The sequence below is a fragment of the Balaenoptera acutorostrata genome, chromosome 2, assembly GCF_949987535.1.
Source record: "Balaenoptera acutorostrata chromosome 2, mBalAcu1.1, whole genome shotgun sequence".
Lineage (NCBI taxonomy): Eukaryota > Metazoa > Chordata > Mammalia > Artiodactyla > Balaenopteridae > Balaenoptera > Balaenoptera acutorostrata.
The window spans coordinates 172,096,399-172,112,678 of record NC_080065.1 but is presented as its reverse complement, the minus strand read 5'-3'; the positions used below and the strand labels follow the sequence as shown (position 1 = coordinate 172,112,678).

General features: G+C 45.6%; 2 pseudogenes; both read left to right on the top strand.

The window, feature by feature from the left end:
- The first annotated feature begins 283 nt into the window (after positions 1-283).
- LOC130707331 (heterogeneous nuclear ribonucleoproteins A2/B1-like) lies at positions 284-1,463 on the top strand (annotated as a pseudogene).
- Positions 1,464-15,405: 13,942 nt separating this feature from the next.
- LOC103014729 (olfactory receptor 7D2-like) lies at positions 15,406-16,280 on the top strand (annotated as a pseudogene).

Below are 16,280 nucleotides of genomic sequence, written 5' to 3'. Positions count from 1 at the left end.
TGGAAAAAAAATAGAAAATGTAATATTAATTTTGATTAGTGGATCAGGAAAGGTCACTTGTGCAAATGGTGTTTTGCAGGAAAATTGAAAGGTGTTCCAAGAATTATTCAAGGGAGTCACCGGGTCCTGCGTGGAGGTGCTCCTAGAAAGTGTTGCTGGAGCATTGGAGGTTCGTTCTCACCTCAGATCCGGGGCAGGTCAGGTTCCAGGTCCATGATCTTCCCCTGAGATCTCCCTTATCTCTCTCAGCTTCAAGAAAATGGCTGAAGCAATGGAGTCCGAGATGGAGGAAACTTTCAAAACTGTTACTTTCTGGAGGAAGAAGAAGGAACAAGAAGAATTCCGTAAACTCTTTATTGGTGGCTTGAGCTCTGAAACCACAGAAGAAAGTCTGAGGAACTACTACCAGCAATGGGGAAAACTTACAGGCTGTGTGGTCATAAGGGATCCTGCCAGCAAAAGATCAAGAGGATTCGGTTTTGTCACGTTTTCATCCATGGCTGAGGTGGATGTTGCCATGGCTGCCAGACCTCATTCCATTGATGGGAAAACGGTTGCGCCCAAACGTGCTGTCCCAAGAGAGGATTCTGGACAGCAGGGCGCTTTCTTGACTGTGAAGAAGCTGTTTGTTGGTGGAATTGAAGAAGATACTGAGGAGCATCATCTTAGAGGTTACTTTGAGAAATATGGAAAAATCGATGCCATTGAGATAATTACCAATAGGGAGTCTGGAAAGAAAAGAGGCTTTGGATTTGTTACTTTTAATGACCATGATCCCGTGGATAAGCTTGTGCTGCAGAAATACCATAGCATCAATGGTCATCATGCAGAAGTAAGAAAGGCCTTGTCTCGACCTAAAATGCAGGAAATCCACAGTTCTAGAGGTGGAAGAGGAGGCAACGTCGGTTTTGGAGACTCTCCTGGTGGTGGTGGAAATGTTGGAGCAGGACCAGGACGAGGAAGGAAATTTGGAGGACGATCTGACGGATTCAGGAGTGGTCGGTGGACTTGGTCATGGCTCTAATAGGTGTGGAGGAGGACCTGGAGGTGACAATTTTGGAGGTGGCCCTGGTTATGGAGGAGGAGGAAGATATGGTGGTGGAGGACCTGGATCTGGCAACCAGGGTGGAGGATCCGGGGGTGGGTATGGCATCTATGGAGGAGGAAAGTGTGCGAGTGGAAACGACAGTGATTTTCAGAAATCATAACCAGCAACCTTCTAACTGAGCTTAGTGAAGAGTGGAAACTTTGGCTGCAGGAACAAGGATTACACCGTGGAGGAAAGTATGGTCCAGGAGGCAGTGGAGGAAGTGGGAGTTATGGAGGGACCATCTGATACTGAGCTTCTATTTGCTGTGGGCAAGTGGGAAAGCCCAGAGGCAGCAGAACATCTTCAGGTCGTGGAAACTCTTACCTCAGTAATGCAGAAATATGCAGTGATATGGCAGAAGACATCAGAGCAGATGCGGAGAGCCATCTGTGAACGGATTGGATTATTTAAGAACATTACCTTACTAAGGAGGAAAGATTTGAGACAGTTTCTTAGCTTTCTAATTGTTTCTTTCTACTGGTCTTTGTAAGAGTGTAGAAGCATACCTTCTTTGATCATGTTGAAATTTGTAAGTGTTGGGTGACATATGAAACCATTTTCAAGAATTTTCTCACAAAGTTTTGAAAAGCTGTTATCCAGCACCATGGTGTAATGAGACATAATGTTACATGTATTCCTTTAAAAAACTGAAGTGTCTGTGTAGACTTAAGAAGCTATTGTACATTTATGATCTAATAAAGACTTCTAAAGGAAAAACAACTGTTGGTTGTCCTCTTTCATTGATCATGTTTTGCATTTTTATTTTTTATCTTTTAAATAAATATTTCTTAGTTTTATGAGATCACTGACATACAGCTCCGTATAAGTTTAAATGTGCAGCATAATGATATGACTTTCATATATTGTGAACTGATTACCACAAAACATTAACATTCATCTCATACTTAAAAAATTTTTTCTTATGATGAGAATTCTTAATTTTCACTATCATACAGCAGTGTTAAGTATGGTCCTCATGTACATTACATCTTTTGTATTTCTTTTATAACTGGAAGTTTGTACCTTTTGACAACCTTCATCCTCTTTCTCCTCGCGCCAATTCTCCACCTCTGGTAATCACAAATACATTTGTCTTGTTACCAATGTGTCCTAAAGCAGCAGTTCGCCTGAGTCCACTAAGCTGTAGCCCTGGGGATGGCTGTGTTCTTTTCTACTGCCTTGAGCTGTGCTTAATGAGGGGAGGGCCTGAAATTTTCCTGGTGGGAGTTTGAAAGATAAACCTTGAGAAGGGGGGGTTTTGAGAGGTCCAGAAGTAGATGTCACCAAACTGATGATGCATGGACATGCATGGGCACCGGCTTACCAATTAAAATCCTGAAATGTTTCCAATCAGAGCAGTAAACAGTCACTGAGCTGGGGTCACTGCAAGTACCCATGCCATGACCAGGAGCTAAAGGGTTTTTATCTGGCATTTTGAACTTCATCCCCTGGAAAGATAGATAACTTGACACTTCTGAGTTAAAAGCCTCCTTTATTTATTTATTTATGTTTATTTATTATTTTTAATATTTATTTATATATTTATTTTTATTTATTTTTAATTGTTTGTTTGTTTATTATTTTTTTTAATTTATGGCTGTCCAGACGCGCAGGCTCAGTAGCCATGGCTCACGGGCTTAGCTGCTCCGCGGCATGTGGGATCTTCCCAGACCAGGGCTCGAACCCGTGTTCTCTGCATTGGCAGGCAGATTCTCAACCACTGCGCCACCAGGGAAGCCCCTCACCCATGCTTTGAGTGAATCAATAGCTGGTTCCTTTGTGTCCCTGAATCGTAGTCCGTTTCATGGAATTCCACGGTTTTTCCATTCCCTCTTTGAAGATCATCTTGGTTGCTTCCAGTTGTTAACGATCATGAGCAAAGCAGAGAAGATTGCATGCAGGTTTTATGTGGATGTATGTTTTCAAGTTCTTTGGGTAAATCCGAAGGAGCATGATTGCTGAGCACGTGGTGAGGGTGTGTGCGGTTTTGTAAGGAATCGGCAAGCTGTCTCCCACGGTGGCTGCGACATATGCATCCCCACCGGTGCTGAACGAGAGTTCCTGTTGCTCCACGTCCTCGCCAGCACTTTGGTTCTTATTCTGCGCGAGTCTTTCATTAGATATATGATAGGCAAATTTTTTCTCCCACTCTGTAGCTTTTTCATTCTCTTAACTGTGTCTTTTGCAGAATGACAGTTTTACATTTAGATATGGTTGTACTTGTTGCTGCTTTCCATCATGATTTTATTAAAGTTCCTTCCTGATGGGCACTCATGTTTTTCTGATCTGGCAAATGCACAAGGGCCAATGGAGGGCTCCAAGCTCGTGCTCTTCCCACCTGTAGAGGATGCTGTCTGTCACCTCCGCGCTCTTAGCTTTAACAGTGTGTTCATGGTACCCGATGACCCCCAACCAGAACCCTCTGAGATTCCTCGACCATCCCTCATAGCTGTGACCTCGCTGCTGAGGTGAGACGGACACAGTGACATCGATTTGGTGTCAATGTGCACATCTCTTAGGAGCGAGGTGAACAAGCATATTTTATCATTCCTTCCTTTTTTGTGTGAACTATCCCTTCTTATCATTGCTCATATTTTTGCCTTGTAAGAAACTAATTTGTAGAAAGTCCTCACCCATTAAGGGCATTAGAACTGTAAATATTTTTCCCCAGTTTCATAGTTTCTTTGAGTTTGATTAGGGATTTTTCCCCCATGCAGATACTTGATTTTCATGTGGTTGAATCAGCCACTTTTTACAGTGGAATCTAGGATTTTGTCTGACTTAGAAAGGCTTTTGGTAATTACGGTAGCATTAGTGTAACCTTTATCTATGTCTTGTAGCTGGTGTGCCTACTCCCTCATTCACACTTTTAAAGGGTTTTCCCAGCTGTTCTTGCTTAGTTACTCTGCATGTGAACTTTCGAGTCAGCTCCTCTAAGTCCTGAAACAGCTAACACGACATCTTCCTGGGGCTCCTCCATGTCGTCGACTCAGGTCGCGCACGTCCTCAGGGCGCGGCACCCAGTGTGGTCTCTGACTCCCCCACTGGCCGTGGGGAGGGGTCGGCAGGCTGGGCACGTGGTCAAGTTGCTGCAAGGAGGGCGTTCGGGGGTCTCTGTAACTTCTCAGAACTAAGACCCCACTAAAGCAGAGCAACGTGAATAAGGCCCTGCGTGGGCACCACACCAGCCTCCCTGTGCTGTCGGCCTGGTTCCACAACGTCACCTGGCTTAGATGTCCCCCTCCAGCTCTGGCTCCCGAGGAGGCCTGTGCATGCCTGTGGCGGGGGTGGGGGGGCCGGGCGTCCCGCTCTTCCTCTGCACCCAGAGGGGCTGGAGCAGATGGGTGCTCCCAGATTTGCCCCCCAACTCCGTCTAGGAGTGGATGGGGGTACAGACTGAGGGGCGGGGGCACGGGCTCCAGGACTGCCCAGAAGGGCAGGAATCAGCAGACTTTCGCATCCCTCACCCCTGCCTTCCGTCCTCATGACAGGAAGGGCCGGAGCCCAAGCCGGAGGCACTGGGTGGACCCTCCGTGCCAGGCGCCCCTGACCAGTCCCTGACCAGGGGTCGAGGTGGCTGGGGACCCGGGACGTGAACTCACCGCTCGCTGTCAGCTTCTGCCCCGCAGTCAGGGTGTCACGTGGGGCCCCATAGGACAGGAAACAGCAGAGAACTGGAAATGACTGTGGCCTCGGCCGGTTCTGCGCCCACTGCCCTCCCCCTGCGCAGCCCCCGACCCTCGGGGACGGGTCAGGCAGCGACAGCCCAGGTCCTCACTCCCCAGGGGCAGGGACGAGGGGCGGCACCCCCAGGGCCCGGACCCTGCTCAGCCGGCGCCCTCCTGCCTCCTGCTCCCGCCCTTGAACCCTGGCCCCAGCACAGCAGCTACGCTGGCCTGGAGACCCCACAGGCCACGCCCCCGTCCATCCTGTCCCACCCCTGGGCGTCTAAGCCTCCTCCCCAGAGGGAAGGATGGACAGCCCCGCCCACCTGCCCCGCCCCCACTCCCCTGCTCCAGTTTTCTCTTGAGCACTTAGCACAGTGAAGCACCTGAAAACATTTTACTGATTCCCACTGTTTCCTGAAGTTCACGTGGGCAGGGTGGCATCTGTTCTAGTCTCTGTGCCCTGCACAGCTCCTGGACACACAGCAGAAGCTCCAGAATGAAAATCAGTTTAAAAATTCGTGACAGGTAACTTTTAAAAATTGTGAATCACTATGCTGTACACCTGAAATGAACATAATAATGTGAATCAACTATACCTCAATAAAAAAGAAAGTTCAAACTAAAAATAAAGACATAAGTATGTATGACTGGAAAACATACGTTCTAGAGGCGCCTGTGGTTACCAACACTGCACTGTGCACTTCAAATGTTCCGAGGGCAGAGTTCATGTGTTCATATTACAAAGAAAAGGAAAAGCAAGGTGAACACAATGCAATGATTGTAAGTGAAATGAAATAAGTTCTCTCTAAAAGCAGTTATGAGCAGCAACCCTAAGTGTGAGGACGGGAGTACGGTAGGGGTGGAGGAGGGTGTGCAGGTGGGGAATCTGGGGGCAGCCTTGGGGGCTGACAGCATCAGGGACACGCTGTCTGGAGACGCGGTTCCCGGGGAAGGGACGGGACCCAGACTGTGTTCCTCTCACAGCCTCAAAAGACAGAGACGGGGCTTCCCCGGTGGCGCAGTGGTTGAGAGTCTGCCTGCCAATGCAGGGGACACGTGTTCGAGCCCTGGTCTGGGAAGATCCCACATGCCACGGAGCAACTAGACCCGTGAGCCACAATTACTGAGCCTGCGCGTCTGGAGCCTGTGCTCCGCAACAAGAGAGGCCGCGATAGTGAGAGGCCCGCGCACCGCGATGAAGAGTGGCCCCCGCTCGCCGCAACTAGAGAAAGCCCTCGCACAGAAACGAAGACCCAAAACAACCATTAATTAATTAATTAATTAATTAAAATAGCCATCTAAAAACAGTTATTTAAAAAAAAAAAAAAGACAGACACGAAAACTGATGGGACCTGAGAGGGACAAGATGCCTGGATGTCCTGCGTGTCGTAACCAACGAGTCTTATAGAGATGAGCAAATTCACAGAAGCCTCGATGAACAGCTGCTGGGCTTGATCAAGGGGACACATATGGAACTAGGGGCTGCCTGTGCTTCTGGAGCGTACGTGCAAAGGTTAGGAAGACTGATCATATACCAGGGAGAAAGCAAATCTCAACAAGTACCAAAGAAGCTGTATTGGGACTTCCCTGGTGGCGCAGTGGTTAAGAATCTGCCTGCCGGGCTTCCCTGGTGGCGCAGTGGTTGAGAATCTGCCTGCCAATGCAGGGGACACGGGTTCGAGCCCTGGTCTGGGAAGATCCCACATGCCGCGGAGCAACTAGGCCCGTGAGCCACAACTACTGAGCCTGCGCGTCTGGAGCCTGTGCTCCGCAACAAGAGAGGCCGCGATAGTGAGAGGCCCGCGCATCGCGATGAAGAGTGGCCCCCGCTTGCCGCAACTGGAGAAAGCCCTCGCACAAAAACGAAGACCCAACACAGCCATAAATAAATAAATAAATAAATTTAAAATTAAAAAAAAAAAAAAAAAAAAAAAAAAAGAATCTGCCTGCCAATGCAGGGGACATAGGTTCAAGCCCTGGTCCAGGAAGATCCCACATGCCGTGGAGCAATGAATCTTGTGCGCCACAACTACTGAGCCTGCGCACCACAACTAATGAAGCCCCCACCCGTAGAGCCCGTACTCCACACCAAGAGAAGCCACAGCAAGAAGCCAGCGCACCACAATGAAGTGTAGCCCCTGCTCGCCACAACTAGAGAGAGCCTGTGCACAGCAACGAAGATGCAACACAGCCAAAAATAAAAAATCGAAAGAAAAAGAAAAAAGAAGCAGTATCATAAGGAACATTTTCTAAACACAATGCCATTAAGTCAGGAATCAACAATGAAAAGATCATTTTAAATCCAGGGATCTGTTCCCGTTCTCCCACTCTGGCCGCATCTAGGAATGGACCTAGAAGCCCACCATGGCCTGTCCCTGCAGGGGCCTCAGGGGGCCAAGTGTGGTGTTGATACCGACCAGGGTTCTTGGCCCCCTTAATCAATAGAAATTGATCAGCGGTCAGACAGGAAATTCAGGCAGGTCTTTATCGGGGCCCCTGTTGCAGCAGGGGGTAAGGAGAAGAAACAACAGGTACCCTTGCTTGCTAGCTCCCTGAAGGTGGGGGGGCCGAGCTTGTTCCTTATATGGGGTGAGGGTAGGGGTGTGTCCAGGGGGTCGGGCTGGAGGGGCGGCTTAGGTGGTTTGCCCACCCCTTTGGTGGTGTTGTGTGCAGGGCGCATGCGCAGTACCCTGCTTTTGCTCCCAACCCCCTGCTTTTGCTCCAGGCTCTTCAAAAGTAGGAACTGGGGGTTTTGGTCTCTTTGTATCTTTTGTCCAGAATTTGTCCCAACTGCTCATGCATGCAGTTATTTTTAGTCCCATACAGATACTTTGTATTTTGTTGCTCCAGGAGAGGTGTGTCTAGGTAGGTGCAAGCCTGCAGCCCTACAGCAAAGAGTCCCAGGTCCCAGCCTGTCTCAGCGTGAGGAGTGGGCACGGGCTTTGGGAGGCTAACGTCCTGGGAGAGCAGGGTCTGCCCTGGGGGCAGCAGGAGATGCGAGGTGGAGCAAGGAGCCCGGAGCCCGGAGCCCGGAGCCCGGAGCACGAGCCTGCAATTCAGCCCCGTTCTGTGAATGCTGGTGCACCCGGGGCTGAGGGATAGCACCTGTCCCAGGTAGCACCTACACAGAGCTGTGCCCTGCATTGTTCTGCACGTTGGCACAGAGACTGGGCACTCAGACCTGCAGTGAAAACCCCTACTGGGCCCCAGGCTCAGCTCGAGGTTTCTGAAGCCCGGAGACACGTGCAGCCTGGTGGCCAGGCTGCCCAGGGACCAGGAGGAGCAGCTCCTCCTACGTGAACCCTGTGGAGTCCTGCAAGGGGTGGGAGCGAGGGGCTCAATGCAGGCACCCCGCTGTTATCCCGGGCAGGAGAGGCTCAGGAGGTGGTTCTCCTAGGGTGTCTCAGCCGCCCTCCCTCCCATCCCAGGAAGTAGCTGGACGGGGTGGAGGAAGGCACTGTCTGTATGGACCCTTCCCTGCTAAGGGGGTAGGGCTGGGTGGTGCCCTCGTCCAGCCCCATGTATGGTCTGAAAAAACTCCGAGGGCTTCCTGGAGGAGGTGGCCTGTGGTGCTGGGCAACAGGGCTGTTGTAGCCATGAGGCACCCGCTTCATGGGCCTGTGATCTTAAGAAAGGGTTATGGAAATGTGTGTGTGTGTGTGTTCTGATATTTGAGAAAAAACCTGCAGAATCAAAACTTTAGAGCGTTTCAAAAACACATGTGTAGCCAACAATACACATTTAATGGGGAGTGCTCTTTTGGGTACCTCCAGCACCCAGAACACAGTGACTGCTACGAGGGGCCATCAATAAATCCTTGTTGATGATTAAAAAAAAACCCAAAACCCATACATTTGAAAACATCTCTAAATAGTTCATGGGTCTAAGAAGAAATCATAATGGAAATTAGAAATACTTAGACCTGACAATACCGACAGGCACGGGAAGGCAGCTAAAGTGTATTTCAGGAGAAATGTGGAGTCTTAATGGGTTTTAACCGAGTCACAGGAGACACTGGAAATCAGTGAGCTGTTCATGGATTCGGGAGGCTGGACGCAGAGCGGGACAGAGACTCAGGGCAGAGAGAAGAGGATGAAGGAACACACAGGAGGGCCCAGGAGCTGGTCCATCAAAGGCCTGGAGCCCGCGAGCACGTCCACCAGTGAGCACACAGCTTGGGGACCCGCACAGTGGGGACAGACCCCGAGAAGTAATGCCAAAATCTTGGCTCTCTGTGCACTGATGCTAAAAAGCAATACGGAGACAGAGTTTTGGAGGAACGAGAAAAATAGCTTAAACTTTCCTGGCAAAGGGGTAGCACAGCAGGCTAGTGCACGAGAACTGTGCCCCCACCTTCCCTGGGGAATAGGGAAAGGTTATATAGCCCAGGGCTCGTGGTCTGGGGTATGTGATAAGGCTCAAAGTAATAAAGGTCTTGCATTTCTTTTCTTGTGCAAATTTATGGCTGAAGCTGGGGTCAGGCGGCTCAGCAAAAGGGTCTGTTGTCCCTGAGGTTATTAGCCCGTGACCTTCTTCCTGAAATGAAGAGTGCTGCAAGGGAGTGTAGGGGGAGAAGAAATGCCAGGTGCAAAGGGTAATTCATATGGAGTCAGAGAATAATCATCTTTGTGAAGGACAAGTCTAACGACAAGTGTTTGTTAGTAGTTAACAACTAAGAATGACAAAGATTGCTTAACTCTTTCAGGCCTGCTTATGTTATTTGCCAGCCTGTTCATTGTTTCCTTATTTCCTTGTTTATCAGGAAAAAAAGTCTCATTTCTATTTTTGTTGCAACACAAGCACGGGATGCATGACGCCTGGTGGGCTGAGGTACGAGCTGTGCCTGGGCGTCCAGGGACAAGGCCTGTCCAGAGCTCCTCGGCGCCTCTGGGCAGCCTGTCTTCACCGTTGGTTTCCACTGAGCTCATCTGAACGCGGTCGGCACCTTGTCATTATGCCCACCGGGTGGCTGGACACTGGGATTCTGGAGAGGGCTGGGTGGGGAGTTGTGGGAGGCTTTGCAAAGGAGGTTATTTTTTTTTAAACACTGTGTCACTAAGATGGAGAAACACCCTTTCCATTTTATTTCTTTCTTTCTTTCTTTAAAGTAACTATTTCTTTTTTTTTTTTTAATTTTATTTATTTATTTATTTATGGCTGTGTTGGGTCTCCGTTTCTGTGCGAGGGCTTTCTCTAGTTGTGGCAAGCGGGGGCCACTCTTCATCGCGGTGCGCGGGCCTCTCACTATCGCGGCCTCTCCTGTTGCAGAGCACAGGCTCCAGACGCGCAAGCTCAGTAATTGTGGCTCACGGGCCCAGCCGCTCCGCGGTATGTGGGATCTTCCCAGACCAGGGCTCGAACCCGTGTCCCCTGCATTGGCAGGCAGATTCTCAACCACTGTGCCACCAGGGAAGCCCTAACTTTACTATTTTTGACTTTATAATGAAGTGAAAGCGATTAGCATTCAGTAGAAACCGTACTATAAATTATGATTCTTGCTCTTTTCCCCGGCTCGTGATGTGTGGTAGATACTCTCTCATGATGCTGGACAGTGGCAGCCACCGCAGCTCCCAGTCAGCCAGGCAATCAGGAGAGTAAACAACCGATGCACTTACAACCATTCTGTTGTTCACTTCCAGTACAGTATTCCATAAATTGCATGAGTGAGTCAACATTTTATTATAAAACAGGCTTTGTGGGAACTATACTCAATATCTTGTAATATCCTCTAATGGAAAAGAATATATTCTTTACATTATATATATATAACTGAATCACTTTGCTGTACACTTGAAACTAACGCAACATTGTAAATTAACTATACTTCAATTTAAAAATGAGTTTTGTGTTAGATGATTTTGCCCAACTGTAGGCTAATGTAAGTGTTCTGAGCATGTTTAACGTAGGCTAGGCTGAGCTATGATGTTGGGTAGGCTAGGTGTATTAAATGCGTTTTCAACTTAATGATATTTTCAATTTACAATGGGTTTATCAGGACATAACCCCTTTACAAGTCAAGGAAGATCTGTACTCTAACAGTAATGTTCTATAAACATTATACAAGGCCGACCCCTGAGATATTGCGAGTTTGGTTCCAGACCACCACAACAAAGCGAATAGCACAATAGTGAGTCACACGAATTTTTTTTGGTTTCCCAGTGCATATAAAAGTTGTTTACACTAGACTGTAGTCTACTAAGTGTGCAATAGCATTATGACTAAAATAACAATGTGTATAACCTTAACTAAAAAATACTTTATTGCTAAAAAATGCTAACCGTCATCTGAGCCTTCAGTGAGTAATAGTAGTAACATCAAAGATCACTGATAATAAACAAGTATAATATAAGTAAAGTATAATATAATAAGTATAATAAAGAAAAAGTTTGAGACATTGTGAGAATTATCAAAATGTGACAGAGACATGAAGTGAGCAAATGTTATTGGTAATACGGCGTCAATAGACTTAGTTAACAATTTGTAAAAAATGCAGTATCTGTGAAGCACAATAAAGTGAAGCACAATAAAATGAGGTATGCCTGTACTGTAACAGCAATACTCCACAGTACATTCTAAAATACCATAATGGATTTCCCTGGTGGTCTAGTGGTTAAGACTCCACACTCCCAATGCAGGGGGCATGGGTTCAATTCCTGGTTGGGGAACTAAGATCCCACATGCCACACGGCATGGCCAAAAAGAAAATCATTCATTCATCCATTCTGTTCAATAAAATAAAATAAAAGTACCATAACATTAGAAGTAATGTTGCAACAGTCTCATACCTAAATCTTTTTTTTTTAAATTAATTAATTAATTTATTTATTTCTGGCTGCTTTGGGTCTTCGTTTCTGTGCGAGGGCTTTCTCTAGTTGCGGCGAGCGGGGGCCACTCTTCATCGCGGCCTCTCTTGTTGCGGAGCACAGGCTCCAAACGCGCAGGCTCAGTAGTTGTGGCTCACGGGCCTAGTTGCTCCCCGGCATGTGGGATCTTCCCAGACCAGGGCTTGAACCCGTGTCCCCTGCATTGGCAGGCAGACTCTCAACCACTGCGCCACTAGGGAAGCCTCATACCTAAATCTTTTGGGACCAATCTGATAACCTATTTTCTTAGAATTAAAATAGAGGGCTCCCAGTGTATATATACATTTGGAGGGTTCCAAATACTTACTAACTTGATCTCTAGAATAGCTTAGCCGAAAGGCGTCTTTTCAAACAGTCATGCCAATTTCACTGATTATGACCAACATTTGATAGTCTCATTAAATTTGGTACTGGTTTTGTTTTGTTTTGTTTGCTATTTCCTTAAATGGAAACATAGTCTTGCCATATTACCCAGAAGTTGTGTTCCTAGTATTGACCCAAGTGAGTTGTAAACTTATGTCCACACAAAAACTTCTACAAATTTTATGTAGCTTTATTCATAAGTGACCAAAATTGGAAGGAACCAAGATGTTCTTCAGTAAACAAACTGTGGTTACATCCAGACAATTAAATATTATTTAGGAATAGTAGGGAGTGAGCTATCAAGCCATCAAAGGACATGGAAGAACTGTAAATGCATATGTAAGTAAAAGAAATCAGTCCTAAAAGGTTACACGATTCAAACCATATGCCGTTCTAGAAAAGGCAAAACTATAGAGACAGTAAGAAGATCAGTGGTTGCCGGCGGTTGGAGAGGGGAAAGATTACATGGAGCACAGGGGATTTTTAGCGTAGTCTGTATGATACTATAATGGTGGATAAATAATATTATGCATTTGACAAAACCCATAAAACAATACAACACCGAGTTAACTCTAAAGTAAACTATGGACTTTAGTTAATAATAATATATGAATAATGGTTCATTAATGATAACAAATGTATCACAGCAATGCAAAATGTTAATAATAGGTAAAACCAAGGACCAGCAGGGAGAGGGGTAATAAATGGGAACTCCACTTTCTGCTCAATTTTTCTGTAAACTAAAACTACTTTAAAAAATAAAGTCTACAAAAATAGCATCTAATTGTTCCTTTACTTTGGTTTTCATTGATATATTTATGGAACTTGAGCATTTTTTCATGTTTTTATCCACTTGTATTTAGCCTTTATTTTTTTCTATTTTTTTTCTTACTGTTTATACGAGCGTTCTAATATATTGTTATTGCACTTTTATATTTTCTTATAAATCCTCCCTACCTCATGTCACTTGGTATTATTGATAAACACATGATTTATTGAATGTATTTTATTTATTTATTTATTTATTTATTTGGCTGCATCAGGTCTTAGTTGCAGCACATGCGATCTTCGTTGCAGCATTTGGGATCTTTCGTTGTGGTGTGCAGGCTTAGTTGCCCCATGGCATGTGGGATCTTAGTTCCCAGACCAGGGATCAAACCCGTGTCCCCTGCATTGGAAGGTGGATTCTTAACCTCTGGACCACCAGGGAAGTCCCTACTGAATGTTTTTTAAACTACTGATCTAATCCTTTGTGATTCCTTTCACTGCTCTTCTATTTAGGAAGCTTGCACACTTCATGAAGTCATATAAATACATTATTTGTATTCATTTCTAATAGTGTTCTGATTTCAGTTTTGCCAGTCACTCTCTTTTCTGTTAGGTATTTATTTTGAGGTATTTTTCAAATGTTTTCTAGTTTTCTAAACACCATTTATTACATCATTTATCTTTTATGGGTTAATTTGTGATATATCTATATTACAAACTAAATTCTCATATTGGCTAATATCTGTTTCATGACTATCCAGTCTGTCCCATTGATATTTCTGTATTTATGTCCATTGCACTGTTTTAAAAGTTGCCTGTCCTCATTCATCTCCTTTTACAAACTTTCTTGAATTTTCAACTAAGTTAATATTCCTTAAGTATGACCAGTTAATACTCCTACAAATCACTTTCCTTGAGTGGATGGATCATAGGAGTCTTAATCCGAATAATTACCTCAGAGGAGTCAAAGGCAGCGACATTTCCATAACACTCAACGCTACAGGAAAGCAGAGCCCATGCCTCTTACCTTTCTATACTTAGTTCTAACCCACTGCCTGGCATACAGTACGCTACAGGAAAGCAGAGCCCATGCCTCTTACCTTTCTATACTTAGTTCTAACCCACTGCCTGGCATACAGTAGGCACTCAAATAATTGTGGAATAAATAGAAGATGAGGAGATGCAGAGAATCATTTAGATGTCTACAAATATCTAAATATTATCATGACAAAGAGAAATGATCTTCAGAGAGAGGAACTAAAACCATGTAAGTTATAAAAAGACACATTTCAACTCAAAGGAAGGAACTTTTTCTTAAATGTATATGAAATTGAGGATAACTGTCTCTTAGTTTAGAAATTCCCTCCTGTGGTAGAGACGTAATATTCAAACAGAAATTAAGACTTTTTTTTTAATTTTAAGGAGGGACATAAAAGGTAGAAGGCTCTCATTCTCTTTATTTTCAGTTGAAAAGGCTTCATGATAAATGGTCTCTTTGTCCTTGGTTAAAAGATTTTATGATAGGGACTTCCCTGGTGGTGCAGTGGTTAAGAATCCGCCTGCCAATGCAGGGGACATGGTTCGATCCCTGGTCTGGGAAGATCCCACATGCCGTGGAGCAACTAAGCCCATGAGCCATAACTACTGAGCCCACGTGCCACAACTACTGAAGTCTGCGCGCCTAGAGCCTGTGCTCTGCAACAAGAGAAGCCACCACAATGAGAAGAACACGCACCACAACGAAGAGCAGCCCCCGCTCGCCGCAACTAGAGAAAGCCCATGTGCAGAAACGAAGACCCAATGCAGCCAAAAATTAATTAATTTTAAAAAAAGATTTTATGATAGGGAATTGCCTCTACACATCCTGACAATTTCTGTCATTCATTCAACAACTATTTATAGAGCACCTATTATATACCAAGTACTGTACTAAGTGCTCAGGTTACAAAATTAACATGAAACAGAAAAGGCATAGTCCTCTCAACCTAAAGAAATTTAAAGAACTGCAACACGAGCATGCAGGGCACAATTAGAATGTATGGTGGGAGTTCTGATTTGGTCTTTGGAATTGGGGTGTATTATGCTACATTGATCATTACGACAATGATAGAGGGACAAATTGGGAGAGTAATGGAGAAGTTACTATATGATAATGGAGGAATTATCTATAAAATCTTTGCACAATATCCTTCTCCGAGTCAAACTTGAGACAGAGAATGGTGTGCTTCAAGATATTATTTCAAGGCAAATGGCATGAGGGTAATAAAACATCATTAAATTCTGCAACTCCCAATGATCTCTTTCTCTCTACGTTTCCCTGGAACTTGAAGAGACCACAATGGCAAGGCAGAAAGGAGATGTTACCGAGGCTGGTAGTTTCGCAGGAATTATACAGCAAAGGAATAGTGAGTGAGTCAGGGAAGATGCAAGACACCCCTGCATGGTGTGGGACATTCATTTTTAAAGAGGTGTTCCTGGTAGCAGTGGTCGAAGCAGGGAAGGGAGGGTATTATTGAGGAGATCTTGGTCTAGAAAACGCTAGATAAAACATAAGACTTCATGAGTGAATGAGTTTCAAATGTATGGCACATTCCTGTTTTGTCATTGTTTGAACATTACTCTTGCCTCTTTCCAGGCAATTTCCATAAGTTATATGGAAACAGGGAACCAAACAGCTATTTCAAAATTCATCCTTCTGAGCCTTTCGGAAGATATGGACCTGCAGCCCCTCCTCTTTGGGCTGTTCCTGCCCATGTACCTGGTCTGTGTTATAGGGAACCTGCTCATCATCCTGGCCATCATCTCAGACTCCCACCTCTACTCCCCCATGTACTTCTTCCTCTCCAGCCTGTCCTTCACTGACATCTGTTTCAGCACCACCACAGTCCCCAAGATGTTAGTGAACATCCAGATGCAGAACAAAGGCATCACGTGTGAAGCCTGCCTTACCCAGATGTATTTTTTCATGATCTTTGCTGGGCTAGATAATTTGCTACTGACAGTGATGGCCTATGACCGGTTCGTGGCCATCTGTCACTGCCTATACTACACGGTCATCATGAACCCTCGCCTTTGTGGTCTCCTGCTTTTGCTTTCTTGGTTGACCTGCCTGATATATTCTTTGTTGCAAAGCTTGGTTTTGAGGGTGTCCTTCTGCAGAGACAGAAATCCCCCACTTTTTCTGTGAACTTGCTCAGATTCTCAAGCTCACCTGCTCTGACGCCCTTGTTAGTGACATCCTGCTGTATTTTGTAACTGGCCTGCTGGGTGTTATTCCCCTGACTGGGATCCTTTTCTCTTATTCTTATCTCTTCCATAATGGGCATTTCATCTACTGGTGGGAAGTATAAAGTCTTTTCCACCTGTGGGTCTCACCTCTCAGTCATCTCCTTGTTCTATGGAGCAGGCCTTGGGGTCTCCCTCACTTCTGGAACAGCCCATCCCTCCAGAAAGGGTTCAGTAGCCTCGGAGATGTACACAGTAGTTACCCCCATGCTGAATCCCTTCATCTACAGTCTGAGGAACTGA